General features: G+C 40.1%; 1 protein-coding gene across 3 annotated transcripts in view; it reads left to right on the top strand.

Moving 5' to 3' along the window:
• The window catches only part of TFEB (transcription factor EB), a 1,305,476-nt gene that overhangs the window by 60,867 nt on the left and 1,227,053 nt on the right, over window positions 1-17,556 (top strand). The window lies entirely within an intron of this gene.

Raw genomic sequence — 17,556 nt, 5'->3', positions numbered from 1 at the left:
GTTGTAACCAAACGGGATAATTTATATTTTATCCCTTTACTTAGAAAGGTTACCCCTGTCCTGTCTAATGAATTAATGGCTCTGTGTCTTGGGAATTCACCTCTATTCAACGCTCATAACAGTCCACAACACCTTCAATGAAACCAAGTAGAAGTGAACAAAAGTTTATTGTAATGCCAACAAACAAAGAATGGTTAAGCGCTTTCACTTGAATAAAACAAGCTTCCTCAGAACTGAGGAGTTCTGAGGAAGCTTGTTTTATTCAAGTGAAAGCGTTTAACCATTCTTTGTTTGTTGGCATTACAATAAACTTTTGTTCACTTCTACTTGGTTTCATTGAAGGTGTTGTGGACTGTTATGAGCGTTGAATAGAGGTGAATTCCCAAGACACAGAGACAGAATTTTGCACACAGTGCATTTACTGCTTTTTCTTTTCTAGTTGAACTTTTATGGTTGCTGCACTGTTTGCTTCAGTTGAGTTCTAATGAATTAATGATGAAAAGTACAGGGAATACAGATAATAAAATTACTGTGTTAGCATCTACTGATTTAATACAAAACAATAATAATGAAAAATTAATAATTACTGCAGATGCTAAAAGTTTTACTAAGAGTTTTATTACTACCTTTAATTCCGACAGTGGGTTTATAAATAATATTATAAAGAAAAATTGGTTGCTTATTCAAGCTGACACATCATTACATCGTCATTTTGACTCAGCTCCACCGATAGTGTATAAAAAAGGTATGAATTTGAAAAAATGTTTAGAACAAAAATTAAGTAGAAGGTATGGTAGGACTTTTAGATGTGGCAGGTGTAAGTATTGCTCTTATGTGTTTGAAACCAATGAAGTCTTGATAAATGGCATCAAAATTCATTTAAAGGAAAAAGCTTGCTGTAACAGCGAAAAGGTTGTATATTGCGCTTTATGTTGTAATTGTACTACGTTTTATGTAGGAAAACCGGAAAGGAAATTCAAAGAATGTATTGGCGAACACATTAGAGCTATACGAGATCGAAATGAAATAAATGTTCTAGCAAACCATGTTAGTATAGAAACTTCTCATAAGTTTAAATTTGTGGTTCTTGATGTTCAAAAATTAGATATTAGGGGTGGTGCGTGGCAACTTTTATTAGAAAAACTTGAACTGGAATGGCAACTTAGATTGAATGCACATAACTGGCCAGGTTTGAATAGCTCCACATCTATTGCTAGCATATTGAAGTTAAAATCACTTTTGAGATAAGAATGGTTGCACAAATATACATTTGTTAAAGTTATTAAATTAAAGTACATATACATAATTTAACATTTATTCTACTTTTATATATATATATATATATATATATATATATATATATATATATATATGCATTTACATATTTTTATAATTACATTAATTAATTAGTATTTAATTATTTAATAATTATTGGTTTTATATTGATTTATATATTATATAAAATATTATATACATTATAATTGAGCACTTTAATGCAGAGATGAAAGGTAATACGAATACATTGTAGTATATGTACATAATTTTAAAAGTAGATTTTAAAGTAATTAATAGGTTTTATTAAATTATATCAATGTGAATGGTTGATTTAAACCATTAAAAAAATATTTTTTGAATGAAACTTGCAACGATATTGCGAGTTACTGTACTTTCATTTTTTTGGAAATGTATAATTGAAAATATATGGAGCAACGTTGAAATGGTTGATTTAGCGGACTATATATACATATTTAATTACATTTACATATATTTATTTATTATGGTTATTTATTTACCATTATTTAGTGACATAATTGGTCCGCAGTTTGTTGTTGAATGGACTATACTAGTCAATATGTGAATGTTCAGGTTTTTCAGAAAACGGGCTCATGAAAAAGAAAAACACACATTTAATTAAAAAACTACTATTTCTATTTTTAAGATTTTTTTTGATTGTTTTATTTGATGAATATTTATGTATTTGAGTTTGTTTACACAAATAGGGTATTACAACTTTATAAATGATACAAATATTTATGTTGATCAAATACATTATTATCATACAAATGATTACTAGGTTTGAGTCTGGGTGGATAAAAACGTTGGTTAACATAATACTTATTGTTTATGGAAAATGATACTTATAAGACACATGCTGTTCTTTAACTTTAATTATTTTGAATTTAATTGTTACTGCTTACATCACGAACAGATACTATTTAATCTACAGGAAGTGATGCAACAACTGTTTGAAAAAGTTTGGCAGGCGCCAAACGAAAGCGTTTATTTTGATTGTTCATTTTTAATTTTATATTTGGTATTAAACTTCTTTTGGTCAAGTCCGTTTTTTTGCCGGTTTTGGAACACTCTTGAAATTCACCAACAAGGTGGATAGAAATACCATTGACTACCTGGATCTACGATTATATATCAAAGACTGGAAGGTAGAATCCAAGTTATTTAGGAAGAAAACATACAGCAACACATTTCTACATTATGACAGTTGCCACCCTCCTTATGTAAAGAAGAATGTGGCCAAAGGCCAGGTAATCAGGGTGTCGCGCATAGTAAGTGAGGACAATAGATTCCTGAAAGAACTGGAGGTATTAATTGACTTGTTTGCCCAACGGGGCTACCCCATGGACTTACTTACCACGGTTAAACAGGATATTATTGGAATAAGGGCCACAGACTTTAGGCCTATTCTGGTAGGCAGTCAAAGGGATGTAGAGAATAGTAATATTCATAAACACAAAGTGAAGACTATTCAAACGGATATGGTTTTACAACACAACACCACAGCCATTGAAGTTAAAAACATCATCCAATGGACATTGCAAAGTGTACTCCCCACAGACATGCAAGACACACTAGGAAAGTATCCCCTTTTTATCAACAGTAGGGGTTTGAACATTAAAGAACATTTGGACAGAAAACCTATGTCCACTGGTCAAAGGCCTGCTAGTATGGCCAAATGTGGTAACCGTAAAGCAGGTAGATACATTAATGATGGCCCATATGTTCTAGTGGGCAATTTTAAGAGGACTTTGAGGAGTCCTGGTTATTGCAATTACAACTCCAAAATGGTCATATATGCGGCTACGTGTTTATCCTGTCCAGCTTTCTATATTGGTATGACCACAAGAAAGTTGAGACAAAGAATTATGGAACACAACAGGGATATCAAAAACAAGAAATTAACTAATTCATTATATAACCATAGCAAAGATTGTATTAACTACAAGAAATTCTTATTTTTTTGTTATAGACAGACTACACACTAAGGAGGTTGGTGGTGACTACAAAACCATTTTAGAAGTAAGGGAATGCTTGTGGCAAATGCGATTAGATGCAAGCAGTGCACCTGGCATTAATGACACCCTATCTCAGCTTGTATTTAATAGATAGAAACAACAGAGTACTCTCGACTTTTTAGGCAGATGCATGAGGTTCATATGCATACATGTATATTTTTATATCCTACATTTATATACATTTTTGTACTTATTGTCTTTCACATATTCATATATGCTTATATATATATATTTTTTTTACATATATATTTTGTACATACCTACATATATTTTTTTATATATATTAATGAATGTTTTGAGTTTGGGTATTGAAACAATTTTGGTTATGTTATTACTTGCAGAACATTTGGTGTTCACATATAAAATTACACAAAAACTACCTCAATGACAGTTAAGGGTAAAAATCCAAAAGTTCAGAGGATGGATTCATTGTAACCAATTACTTTTTGATTTTAGCGTTAATTGAAATGTGTATTTAGAGGTTGTGATTAGATGTGGAAAACTGACCCTGAAGATGCCCCACATGGGTGAAAGCGCTTAGTCAGTTACATGTTATAGTTCAATAAAGTCTTGCTGGTTTTACCATGGTATCACCAGTGTTTTTTATTTTTATCAGTTATTCATTTACTTGTTGGCCATTTTATACCATGTCTTCCTAGATATATCGGAATACCAGTAATTCTTGGAAAAAGCTATAATCTGTTGTATGATTGGCCATCTTTGAATCCGTTTGTGTCCCTACTGCCCTAGTTTAAAGATTGTGAATGTGTATTCCCTAATCTGAAAACAGAATTATGTGAACTAACACTACAGACATTTTTGGTAAAGTTTTCTTTTTACTATTTCATGTTTGTACAAATTCAGCCCTAGCTGGTGATTTTTGATGTCTGTGGATGGGCAGATAATACTGCTCAGCTTGCGGTCATCAGCAAATGTAATCAACCACACTAGTTGAATATCGTCTTGGATGTCTGCAAAATAAATATCAAAGAACAGTTGGTCCAGCGCTTATCCATTTGGAACCCCCCTAGTTACAAATGTATGTTCATTGAGGAGCGGATACAACTTGGGAACTGTTAGGGCCAGTTTGTGATCCAGTAGACCATTAATAGTAAGGGCAGACTCGAAAGCCTTGGTCAAACTGAGATATAAGCAGTGCGCAGTGTGACCAATGACCACATCCTCCAACTTTTGTCAAAGAAACTTTCAAGGTTCGGAAGGCAGGACCTGCCCTTAACAAAACTTAACAGGTTGTTGTATATATTGGTTAAGTTGTCCATGTCCGCATAAGAGTTGTGCTATGATATGTTCCTTGGCTTTCCATACAAGGCTGGTGAGACAGATAGACCCAGTAGTTGCTTGGGTATTGAGAGGGGCTGCTCTTGCCTGAGGGAGATGTAATGTCCGTTTTCCAGGCATTTGGCACAAGTCCTTTAGGTAGACTGAGGCTGGACAGAGTCTTGCATAGTGTATACTGATGAGAATGCAGCCTGGCATGTTATCTGATCACATGATATGAATAGTACTTTTAACCTTTGAGATGGCTTCTAAGACTTGTTCCAAACTGATTTCAGGGTAAATTAAATTTTTCAGAAGTAATGTGGGCAAAAATGTTAAGTGGGGTAACGTTTGCTCAAACTTTGTCTGCAAATGGCTATATCCTTGGGATCAAACTGTCAAGTTATGGATCAGCTCCATGCATTTTTAGACTTTTCTTAATGTCCTGAGATAACCAAAGAAAGATTTGTAGTTTTATTTTGATATTTGTAGTGACCTTAAGCTCATACTCTGCATTATATTTTCTAATAGTGCTCTAAGTTCCTTACAGGCATGGTCGAGTGCAGTCTCAAAGTATTGGAAGGGGATTTCTTGCAACGTCCCCCCCCATCATTTTCAATCTTTTTCATATTGTTTATTTTATACAGGAGCTTCATGAGTCTGCCATTATATTTATGGCAGAGGAGTGATGATTCTTTTGTGTAGATGTTTTGGTGCTGATAAAAGTTTGAGGTGACTGTAACAGCCTTCTCTGCTGGGTCCATTTGTGGTGGAATTTTTGGAATTCAAGCTGAAGTAGGTTTTGTTGAGGAGAGGTCCCTCAAGACTGTTTTATTTGGTGGTGAGGTAGTACTACTAGGTCTGATATAGATGTCTGATGTATGGTCAACTTTAACTACGGATGAGATGTGGGGTGGTTGTGGTGGCTCCAGGTTCCTTTCCTTGTCAAGATACAGTAGAGGCACTGTAGCTAGGTGGTGGGGTACTTCTGGGCTTATGACATAATGTGTAGTGTAGATTAATGTCCTGGACAATTTGTGTGGCATTTCCTTCTATGCAAGCATCAACTTTAGTATGGATATTATCTTTTCAATCCAGTCACACTAAAAACACTCCATAAAAATAGAAAAGTAAACTCAAAGAACAAATGTAGGACTTTATTAAAATAAAAAAAGTATTTTCATTTACAGTAACACACTTATCTTTAGTCTAATAAAGTAGAAACATTATTAAATCTTTGACACTATTCCCCACTCAGGCATAATTGATAAACTCTCTCAACTATGTTACCAGACGGGTAGCTAACTGGCTCACTGATAGAACCCACCTAGTCAAAATAGAAGCCACCCAAAGCAGTAGACCCGTATTGACTGGCATACCCCAGGGTTCGGTCTTTGGGCTTCTGTTGATTGGAATATACTTTTTCTGAGGTGTAGGCCAAAACCAGTGGGCTATGGCTGACCAAGTTTGCAGATGACTGCAAGCTGGGAGCTGTCATCAATTCCCCCACTGACGTGGACATCCTTCAAGAGGGTCTCACCCAAACAAATGACTGGCGCCAGAAACATGGCCACAAGTTGAATACAAAAAAAATACATCATCCACTTTGAGAAGAGTGATGACTCACAAATTATCACATTAATAACACTGTCCTAAGCATGCAGTCAGTTGTGAGGGATTTGGGCACCCAGATTGATAGCAACCTGACTTTTGACCACCATTTTGCTTCCATTGTACGGAAAGCTTTCTACATGGCCCACCTCATAAACAAGGGCATCTCCTCCAGGGACAAAAGGAGGTCATAACATCCCTGTATTCTTCCCTTATAAGGCCCATTATTGAGTACAACGTCCCATTCAGCATATACCTTGCAAAACACATGTAGCAGCTGGAGAGACCACAGAGGTTCCTCACCAGGAGAATCCAGGGCCTCTAAAATCTACCATACACAGATAGGCTAAAAGTCTTCTCTCTACTCTGTTTCATACAGACTCCTCAGAGGTGATCTCTGTCTGGCATACAAGGTGATCTCAGATCCCACCTTGATGGAACTGTTGCATATCTGCAAGTCAAGCTCCACTCGAGTAACCCACACACGCGGCCTCAACCTGGTCTGTGACATCAGTAGGACTTGTTGGTGGGACAGATTTGTGTCCCAGAGACTTCCCCCAACTATGGAATAGACTCCCTCTCCACGTCAAGCAGAGTACCTCTTTACCCCTTTTTAAGCGCTACCTGGATAACTGGATGGGAAATAGAAAATACATCCCTGGGATTCCACCCATGTCCCTGCTGGACAGGGGCAACGGGTGCTGATTTGTCTGTGCATGGGCTAAACTCTTGGCTAGGCTTATAAGGGCCTCAGGACCAATAGTCTAGTAACTTCCTATGAAATGGTCTGCCCAACACCTGTAGTTCAATTGTTAATCTTTTCAATGGATTCTTGTATACTGAAGCTTTTCAGTACCATTATCCATTTCCAAAGGCACAGTGGGGCCAACCTGGTAAAGAAAAGTAAATAAATAAAATGAAATCTCAGTAAGTGCAGCCTCAGTGTGAAACTGTGTGTGTTTTTGTGTACTTTGATAGTGGTGATTGCTGTAACAACATTTTTAAATGTCCTCCACATTTCACTTCATGTGGTTTGTTCAGCCATGTCTGCCTGTGCATCAGGACCTTGCTCAGGGGAATTTTAAATAATTTTTTGTGTGTCGAGTGTGTGCTTGTGACCATGTTTAGACTATATATCTTAGTGTGTAGTTTATATATTGTAAATCTCACCCAGCACATCATTCTGGGGTACTTTTACTTTGAATAACTGTTCAGTCCCTTGGATTTTTGCAGTATTTAGCTGTCCCTATTCATGGTGGATTAACTTTATAAATCTTTCCCCAAGTCTGTATATATATTCCCAGTGCATTTTGCTGCTGAAACAAATGTTCCTGCTCTTAGGGAAATTTATCTGCACCTTTAGTTTTTCAACAAAGGTTGACTGCTCTTCCTGCCATAGTAAGATTAAAATCACTTGCTTATGCAACACAGTTTGCATATAGTACTATGTTAAAACAGAATTTGCATTGTTTTTCTTGTAACAAATATGTATAACCCCCTTAAATAAGTTGAACTTATGTGGACAAGGCACCTGTTAAAACCTTTTGATAATTTTTTTCTAGAAGCTTTTTTCCTGACGTGCTTCTTGACGATCAAGTGCCTCACTCCATTAGCCTATCCCAGTCATATTTTGACCTCTGCATTTATCATTGATGGCTACAGTTTGCCAGGTAGGGTGGTGGCGTACTGTTTTATATAGATAGGCATGGCAGTGCTTTTGCCCACTGACAGCTTAACCCTGCTCACTGATGGCTTATGTGAACACTTGTGTCACAGAGGGGCACCCTGTGTCCTCACCCCTTGGCTATTGCCAAGGCTGCACTAGTAAAAAAGCAGATGACTGACCAGATCCAGCCCACATGTGAGCAAACCAGCATAATGAGTGTACTCCTCCTACCCTTCATTGTCCAGCTATTCCAGCTCTAGAGCCACAGTTTGCTTATGGCATATGTAATCAAGGGTGTTCATAGACCTACACCATATAGTCCATTGTTCACTATTTTTTAATATAATGTGTGTGAAAAGAGATGTGCTAAAATTTAATATCCCCTGACATATTTGCTCATTGTTTTATGACTTTGCTACAGATTGCCGAGAATTTTCTTTCACCTGGAGTAATCCACTACAGAAAAGACAAAAATAAGTATTTTTGTCCACTTCTCATATATACTGTGACTGTACTTCAGCAGTTTCTTAAGCTATTTGCTGTCATTTTTGTACTTTATAACAAAACAGAAAAAAATGGCACTGTCTGCCGCTGCTTTAAGTAGCTAGTTTGTGTGGTCTTGTTACACTTGGGCTCCAAACCAGCTAGTCTACATTATGAAGGTGTTTTTCTGCACCCTTGTGGCAGAAGTGTGCTGATCTAACTTCTCTGACTTGGGGATATCTGGTGAAATGTTTAGTGTGCTTTCCTGATTGGTAGTTAGCTTAAAACTTTTCTCTTTGCTCAAATGTAAGCCTTGCTTTTGCATGGTACTGCTCTTCCCTTGGTGGTTAGCAGTGCCCTGTATAGATGCAAAAGCCTAGAAGCTTAGTTTTTCCTTAGCTGTCAGTAAACCCCTGTCAAGCTTTTCTGCTGCTATAGAAGCAACTCATTTGCGTACAGTGCAGCGTTGCCTTATTGATCCACCTTGACCTACACAAAGTATAGGTCCCTCTTGTAGTCTCAGCACTACCAGCACAGTCCTGTCAAATTAACCCATTCCCTTCCCTAATAAAACATATAGCAGGAGCCTGCTATGATGGACAGGCAGTTTCCTATCATCTTTCTCTGGCCAGCATGATAGACATGGGCATTCTGAAGCAAAGTAGCAGTTTTCTCATGTATACTGGCAACCACTTACTCCTGAAACAAACAAATACTTTGTGAGAAATGTAGTTGCACTATGAAATTGGCAACAAGGCACTCGCATAAGGATAAATCGAATTCCAAACAAGTTGTTAGCACACATGCATTTCCCACACTAAATAAGGATATGACACATAACCCCCCCCCATATATAGAGGTTCTTGGTAGTAACTTACCAAAAGATCAGCGGCCTCCCAAACAGAAACCACTTACATGCATAACAATGCAAAAAACAACCACTACACATATCACACATACCAATGTCACATAAGCCCATAAGGTGTAACACCATAAAACCTAAAGTATTGGTCATAGATGACTCCATTGTGCGACACACAGATGTTCCCCTCACCAGGATGGATAAGGAGCGGGTTACTGTTAGTTGCCTGTCAGGTGCCAGGATCCATCAAGTCACTCAGTCACAAGTACTGATATGACTCTGCCTAGTACATGTGAAGGTGAATGACTGACATGAGACCTATCTCACTGGACTATATGGAGAGAGACATGACTGGGCTCTGATTATGTGTCACAGGCAGGTATAAGCCTATCCTTAAGTAGCATTCTACCTAATCCAAGGATGATGCTACAATACAAACAAAAAATGATTGATTTTTAACACTTGGCTTAGCTTCTGGTGTCAGTTCAAGGGGATACAGTATCTGTCAGCCTGGGAAGACATGGTCGACGGGCCACGCTGCTTTGCCAAAGATGGTCTGCACCTGTCTCCTCGAGGCCTTTGGATAGTCACCCCTATTGTGCGTTTTTTTTGCATTGTCTCCTCTAGGCCTTTGGATAGTCACCCCTATTGTGCGTTTTTTTGCATTGTCAAAATAACCAATCACCCAACATAAAACCCTCTGTAAATAAACTCGAGGTACTACTGCTTAATGCTAGGAGTCTAAACAAGAAACTGCACTCCCTGAAAGCACTCCTCACTTTGGAAGATGCTGACATCTGTGCAGTCACTGAGGCATGGTTCAAAGGTGCAGAAAGTACCCTGGCCGTGCAGGGCTACAATACCTTCCATACATTCAGAACACAAGCTGAGCATGAGAAAACCAAAGGAGGAGGTGTATCCATCTTCATTAGGGATAAGTACACCTCGAGACAGTCAAACAGTATGACTCTCTCTTGAGCTACTCTTATGTCCATTTAATTATAGGCAAGGTGCAATACCACATCATAGCTAGCTATACTTCCTCCACCATGAAACAGGAAAAGCATACCGCGTACCCGGACTTGCTGGAGTCACTCGCCAGACAGCCCAACACATTACTTCTGGGTGATTTTAATTATCCTACCACCGACTGGGAAACCTACATGACCACAAACATGCTGGCTCAGAGGTTCTTGGACTCTAGCTGTTCTAGAGCATTTGCATTGGCAGTCAGCACATCCACAAGAGTCTCAAATTTCCTGGACCTAGTACTCACTAACATGGGAGCATCACATCCCCACCCCATGTGGTGTCGTCTCTAGTAATAGACAATAAATCAGTCTCGTTCGATGTTGTTCTAAGACCAGATAACCCATCAAGCTCAAAAATGCTTAAATATTTTTCAAACACAATTTCCTTCCTACTAAATCATGGTATAAGAAGTTTTAAAGCCCCATCAATACCTGACTGGATTAAAACCAGGTCTTGCCAAAAAGCAAGCCACCCTGGAGGACCTATAGTATAAACATGTTATACAACAAGAGAAAGAAACTAATCTCCAAGAACAAGAGGGAAGAAATCCCTCCCTAGCTTAAACAAACAAATTTGAGATCTTGTTAAGTCTACAAAACTAATTACAAAGAAAAAAAAGCCTCCCTAGCTAAGGATAATCACAAGGCATCCCTTAATTATGTCCGAAATCTAAAAGGGAATAGCCAGCTGTGCACTGAACTGCTTGTGGATGGCACAACCCATACTCAACCGGAGATAACGGCTAGCTGACAAATTTGGAGCAAACTTCACACCCCTGTCCCCTCCATTCATTCCCCAACGTATACCTGCCACCATTACTCAGCCTATTATCTCAAGAGCAGGTCATCTTGGTGCTCTCCAAAGCCAAAAAACATGGCATCTGTAGGACCAGACAACATCCCGGGTTGCCTTTTTTAAATAACTTAAAAACATGACCTAGCAGACCCACTTGGATCCCTGTTTAACTACAGCCTGAGAACTGGCCATGGTCTGGCAGAATGGAGGACAGCAACAGGAATCCCTTTGCACAAAGTGAGGCCATCAACCGACCCTGGAAATTGTAGGCTCATAAGCTTGACTAGCCTTATCTGCAAAGCCATGAAAAAAAATCATTACCCATGTCCTTGTTAATAAGGTCCATAATCTCCAAACTCTGGACCCAAGCCAGTTTAGATTCATTAAAGTTAGATCATGCCTGTTAAACATGGTTGACTTCTTCCAAAAAGTCGCCAAGGACGAGGGAAAAATGGTGCATACCACCTATCATGACCTAGCCAAGGCATTTGACACAATCCCCGACTCACATAGCCGGCCTTAGGCATAGGCCAACTAGGTTGCCGCCTAGGGCGCTACTCTAGCAGGGGTGCTTTTCCAGTATTTATTTGGTGTAGGTAGACCAGGATGGGGGCACCAGGTGGTGTGAGGGGGGGCACCGTGGAGCCCTTTTGCCTAGGGCACCAGTTGCCCTAAGGCTGCTACTGCCCACTCTGGTATTATAGAGAAACTCTCACATTTGGGAGTTAATCCCTACATCACCAGATGGGTAGCCAACTGGCTCACCTACAGGAAACATACTGTCAAAATGGGTGACTTCACCTCTAGCAAAAGACCAGTAACCAATGGCGTACCACAGGTTTCTGTGCTGGACCCCTTTCTGTTTGGAATTTTTCTCAGATTTCTCAGAAGTCCAGGCAGACTTGGACAGCCTGTGATTGACCAAGTTCACTGATGATTGCAAATTAGGAGCAATCAGCGAGTCCCCTAATGATGTTACTATACTGCATACAGGGTTGATGCAGACAAATGGTTGGGGCCAAAGCTACAGATTAAAGCTAAATGCAAAAAAAAAAAAATTTCCTTTGGGAAAGCCGACATCCCTGCTAATTACTACTGGGTCTACACTTGGGGGGGTATCTATAATGTATGTGATCTTTGTACTCAGGTTGATAGTAGCCTGAACTTTGACCACCACGTATCCACAGTAGTAAGGAAATTATTCTATGTGGCACAAGTAAAGGCATCACATGTAGATCTAAGGATGTTAGAATTCCATTATAACCGGCCCTCATCAGACCAATAACCAAGTACAATGCTCTGTTTTGTATGTACCTCACCAGGCACCTACAACAACTGGAGAAACCACAGAGATTTCTCACCAAGAAATTTTATAGTATAAAAACAAGTCTTATGTTGAAAGACTGAATGCCCAGTCATTGTATTCTGTGTCATACAGGTTAAGGGGTGACCTATGCCTGGCTTACAGGGTAGTCTCTTACCTGGCTGTGATGGAAATACTATACATTTGTAAATCAAACTGCATGAGGGTCACTTGTTCCAGGGATCTTAACCTAGCCTCTGACATGAACAGATCATGCTGGAGAGAGAGGTACATCTCTGAGACTGCCCTGGAGAGAGAGGTACATCGCTGAGACTTCCACTTCTCTGGGACAATTTATTTGTTGGCATTTGTTTACCCGCATAGCCAACTGGACCATGAAGAGCCCATTTTCAGTGGAGGCCCAGGGAGAACAGCTCCATAAAAACTTAGAAAAGTTAGCAGAAATGACAATTTAAAATAATAAATTTTAAAAAGGAAGCTTCCAATTCACATGAAGCAGAGCCCCTCCCTGACTTTTCAAACACAATCTAGATCAATGGATGGGTGACTGCAAATTCACTCCTGAGTTGTAGTGCACATGTCCTTCCTGGACATAAGGGTCTATGGTAGTTAATAATGACATCCTACCTCTGCACACTTCACTCCCCTAACTACTGACAATTGGGTCAATGCAGGAGAAATGTGTTTAGGCTTGTAAGGGCTCTAGGGCTGTTAGACTAGTAACCTATGAACCTATATTTTCTATGATTACATATTTTAAATGTCTCCCCCCCCCCCCCCCCCCCAAACATGTTTGGTTATCAAAATGGACAATGTTGCTTAAGCTTCTTTCACAATTTTTTTCATTACTGGAAATTTCCCTGGAGGTAGGAGGTGGCCACACCATAAAATTGGTGCATATATTTTCAAGAATGCTGGCTACACCTCTTTTTGTATAATTTTTGTGTAGGATTATTTCTAGAATACATGACAACTTGTGCCTTCCTCATTTATGGAGTACACAAAGTACACGGCTTCTTATGTCTTGACCTTTAGTTGCTGAGAAATTGCTTGATATCACCTTTTTATTAAACTGCTTGCATGCACAAAGTGCTTTGTGCCAGCTGCCAGAGTAGCTGCTCAGCTGTTGGCATTATTTGTAGAAATATTTGTACTGCTTAAAAAGTAATTTGTCCATAAAATAATAAAATACATAGTCACTTATCAGATTTGCATAAACTTTTCCTCCTTTGTGCTTTTTTTTGCACCACCCCTTTAAAAATTTTTTCAGCATATTAAGTTTAAAGAGCATTATTATTTTTCAATTAAAGGACTGAAATGTTAATTGTTTCCCCACTCACTTGGGAGCTAACAAGTGCTTGCATTTAGCTCTGGCTGAATAGGAATATGTTGCCATCTATTAATCTAAATGCATATGGGCTTAAACTAGCACCTATGACACTTATGACCACAGTAGTATGGTCTTGTTGGATGCAGCGGCTGCACCGGCAACCCAAATCAAAACTCTCATAAGGCTCCCTCCTCTGCAGAGGGGTATGGCTCACACTAGCTTATTAATCTTCCAAAATAAGGGAAAATCACAAAGTGAAATGCCCTACAGTGTGTGAGTGTGTGAGAGTGGTGGGGACACGCAATTGATATTGGATGCTTATGAATATGAAGTCATCTGGTATGGTTAAATTTCCCATTCATTCTCTAGGAGACCTCATGTAAAACAGAACCTCTGGGTGTGTTGTGATGTCCTTGCTAACTGTAATACCTGTAAAGAAAACCCACTAAAACTACTCAAGGAGGGAGTACCCTTTTTGATGAAGGATCCACACTGAGTTGTCAACATCAACTGTACTGGAGGATTATCTAAAAGCAGCATGTATTTAAGCAATAACCGACGATGTGGTGTGGTATATTGGGTATATTGAAGATTTACCCACGGTTGGTGTGGTTTAATCACAAGGGCGAAGCCCGAGTGATTAAATAAAGCCAGACGTGGGTAAAATTCAATATACCACAACCATGGAGTCGGTTTTTGCTGTTATACAATGATATTATTTAAGAAAAAATACTTACTTTTCTTAAATGTCTTTGTATACCGGCGCATTACTCTTTTTCCGCTGGTTGTGGTACACTGCTTCCTTGTTTTGATATACTGAGCATCCGTATGGGACTTGCGTCCCACGCATACCCAGTATATCAATGCTTTGAAACTGAAGCAACGGAGAAAAGAAAGTCACCGATGTTCTTCATTCCACATTGCTGCAGTCCTAACTATTGGGTAGTCCGCTGTCCAGTCGGCCCGAATACCAAAGTATATGTCTGACGTCGGTCAGGGCGCATTAGACTGACGTCAGTACGTCAGGGTACTAATGCGCATGACCGACGTCATATCCTCAGTCTTTTTTGCCGCATGGTCCGATGCAGAAGCAATTTTGCGAGTGCAGGTTGGCGTTCTGAAAGTTTCTGAAGTCAGAGTTTCAGACCGAATCAAAGTTGTCTAAGTACCCCGTTGGGGAATATTTTGGTTTTTTCTTGCCTCAGTATTTAACCGGATGTCAGAAAAAGTAAATAACTGTATTTCTTGTGGGAAACAGATACCTCATAGGGATTACCATACTTTGTGTATACCTTGTTTAGGGCCTGAGCACGGCGTTGTTGGATGCGCTCTTGTGCTAGATTTAACAAACGCACTATTAAGAGAAGGTTAGACTGTGCCAGGTTAGTGTTTGGGAAGCGTTGTAACTATAAAATGCCGTCGGATGCTCCGGCGCTTCGACTAAAAGCGCAAGGACAAAACAGCAAAGCCTAGGGGAAGAACCGACAGTCCCAGGCGTCGGTTCTTTAGAAACTCAGTGGGCGGAGGTTTTGCCAGGTGTTTCTTTGGAGTCTCAGGGAGAGACTTTACTGTTACAGGATGTTTCCTCTCAGGAAGTAGGCCAGGCTGAGGGGGCTTCTCAGGTGGCTGTTCTTCCCTCACTTCCTAAGGTGGTTAGGGCCTCCCCTTCTGTTCCCAAGGCTTCCTTACGGGGCAGGCCAAGTTTTGCTAAAGTGGGGGTTTCTCCTAGTGCTTCAGGGTCTTTGCCTAAGAAACATATGCTTAAAATGGCAGAAGATTTGATTACTATGATAAGGGGTTCTATGCCCCCTCCTGATAAGAGGCCTAGGGTGGAACCTGAGTTTGAGAGTTTTGAGCAATGCTCGGAGGCTTCTGAGTCTTGACTGAAGACTTGCAGGAGTTCCCTACTTATTCTGATTCTGATGTGGATGATTCTACTCCTTCAGCTTCTCCTCCTGAGGATTTTTCATTTTCAGAGACTTTGCATTCCATGAGGGAGCATTTTAAATGGGAAGGCCAAGATTTCTCTGATTCCAGGAAAAGGCTTAGGGAGTTCTTGTTTTTACCCCAGCATAGGCCTTTAGCTATACCTCCTGTTTTGAATGTGGTGGAAGATGTTTTTGCAGAGGCTTCCCTGAATCCTGATTCTTTGCCTCCTGCCCCAGTTAAACCGGATAGGTATTATAGGGTGCCTGAAGCTCATAAGTATCTTTTTAAGAGTCCTACGGCAGACCCGGAAACTGTCTCTCAGGGGCCTAAAGGTGTAAAGGCCTCAGTTGTTAAAAATCCTGTCCCTCCTGATAAAGAGGCAAGGGCTTTGGATAGATGGGGAAAGAAAGTGTATACTTCTTCCACTTTAGCCATGAGGGCGTTGAATTGTCAGTTTCACATGTTAAAATATCAGAATTATCTTCTTTCACAGTTGAAATCTAAGGTGGATGCTCTGGCGGAAGGTATTGACTGTAAAGAGTTGCAGGATTTAGTTCATGTGTCTGAACAGGTGGGTAAACATTCCTTGCAATGTGGTTTTGATGCTGTGCAGGCCTCCTCCAGGGTGGCTGCCACTGGTTCTGTTCTTCGTAGGCACGCCTGGTTGAGAGATCAGAACTTAGCTGAGCATGTTAAGACAAGGATTTTGGATGCTCCTTTACAGTCTGATGTGTTGTTTGGTTCGCCTGTGGAAGCAGTTTTGAAGAAAATGGAGGACAAGGCTAAATCTATGCAAACTGTTAAAGATTTTTACAGGTGCAGCCTCCAAGTTTAGTAGAAATTGGCCTGCTAAGGGTTGGACTTTTCCTGCTTATGATTCCCAGTCTAGGGGTAGGTCTAGACGTGGTAGAGGCAGAGCTCAGGGTTCTTTTAGGCCTAGGACAGGGAGTTCCCCTGCTCAGACTTCTGGGGAGGGCAGGGGTCAGTCCTTTCGTAAGCAGACCCAATGACCTGCCTTTTCAGCTGCCAGTTCATTCTCGCCTGGCAGCACCGTTGGGAGGAAGGCTGTCTCTTTTCAAAGAAAATTGGGATTTAATTACCCAAGACAGATGGGTTCTGGATATCATTCACCACGGTTACAGGTTTTATTTCCATACCTTGCCTCCTTTCAAAGGCATGCCAGACATTCCTCCTCTACAAAGACAAGAGGCGCACAAGCAAATTTCTCTGTTACTCCAAATAGGGGCCATTCAGCCAGTTCCTGTGCCAGAAAGAGGCCTAGGATTTTATTCTCGCCTGTTCCTAGTACCGAAGAAGGGGAACACGTGGAGACCAATTTTGGATTTATCTATCCTCAACACTTATCTGGACATTCCCAAGTTCAAAATGTTGACGCTACAACAGCTTTTACCTCTACTGGGCAAAGATCACTGGATGGTAACTTTAGATCTCAAGGAAGCTTACCTTCATGTGCCTATAAGATTAAGTTGCAGAAAGTATCTGCGTTTTCGAGCTGGAAGTTCTCATTATCAGTTCTCTGCATTGCCCTTTGGCTTATCTACTGCCCAGAGTATTCACAAAGGTTCTGGCTCCAGTGATAGCTTACTTCAGGCTAAAAGGATTCAAATCTACCCTTACTTGGACGATTGCCTGATTCTGGCTCAAGAAAGGAAGACCTTCTACAGCATCTGGAATATGTCATAGCAGTGCTAAGATGCCTAGGGTATTCTGTGAACGAAATAAAGTCCAGTCTAGTACCCTCTCAAGACATGTGCTTTCTGGGTGTGAGACTGAATACAGCAGCCCAGATGGCCTTTTAACCCCGGACAAACAAAAGAATCTTTCCAGTTACTTCCATCAACTATCTCTTCAGTCGGGCTGACTGCAAGGACAGTCCTTCAAGCCTTAGGGTTCATGGCATCTTGTATTCTGGTG

This window comes from Protopterus annectens, chromosome 7.part0 (genome assembly GCF_019279795.1).
Source record: "Protopterus annectens isolate FY-2018-M chromosome 7.part0, PAN1.0, whole genome shotgun sequence".
NCBI lineage: Eukaryota > Metazoa > Chordata > Ceratodontiformes > Protopteridae > Protopterus > Protopterus annectens.
The sequence above is the reverse complement of the archived record's forward strand: the minus strand, read 5'-3'. Positions and strand labels throughout refer to the sequence as shown.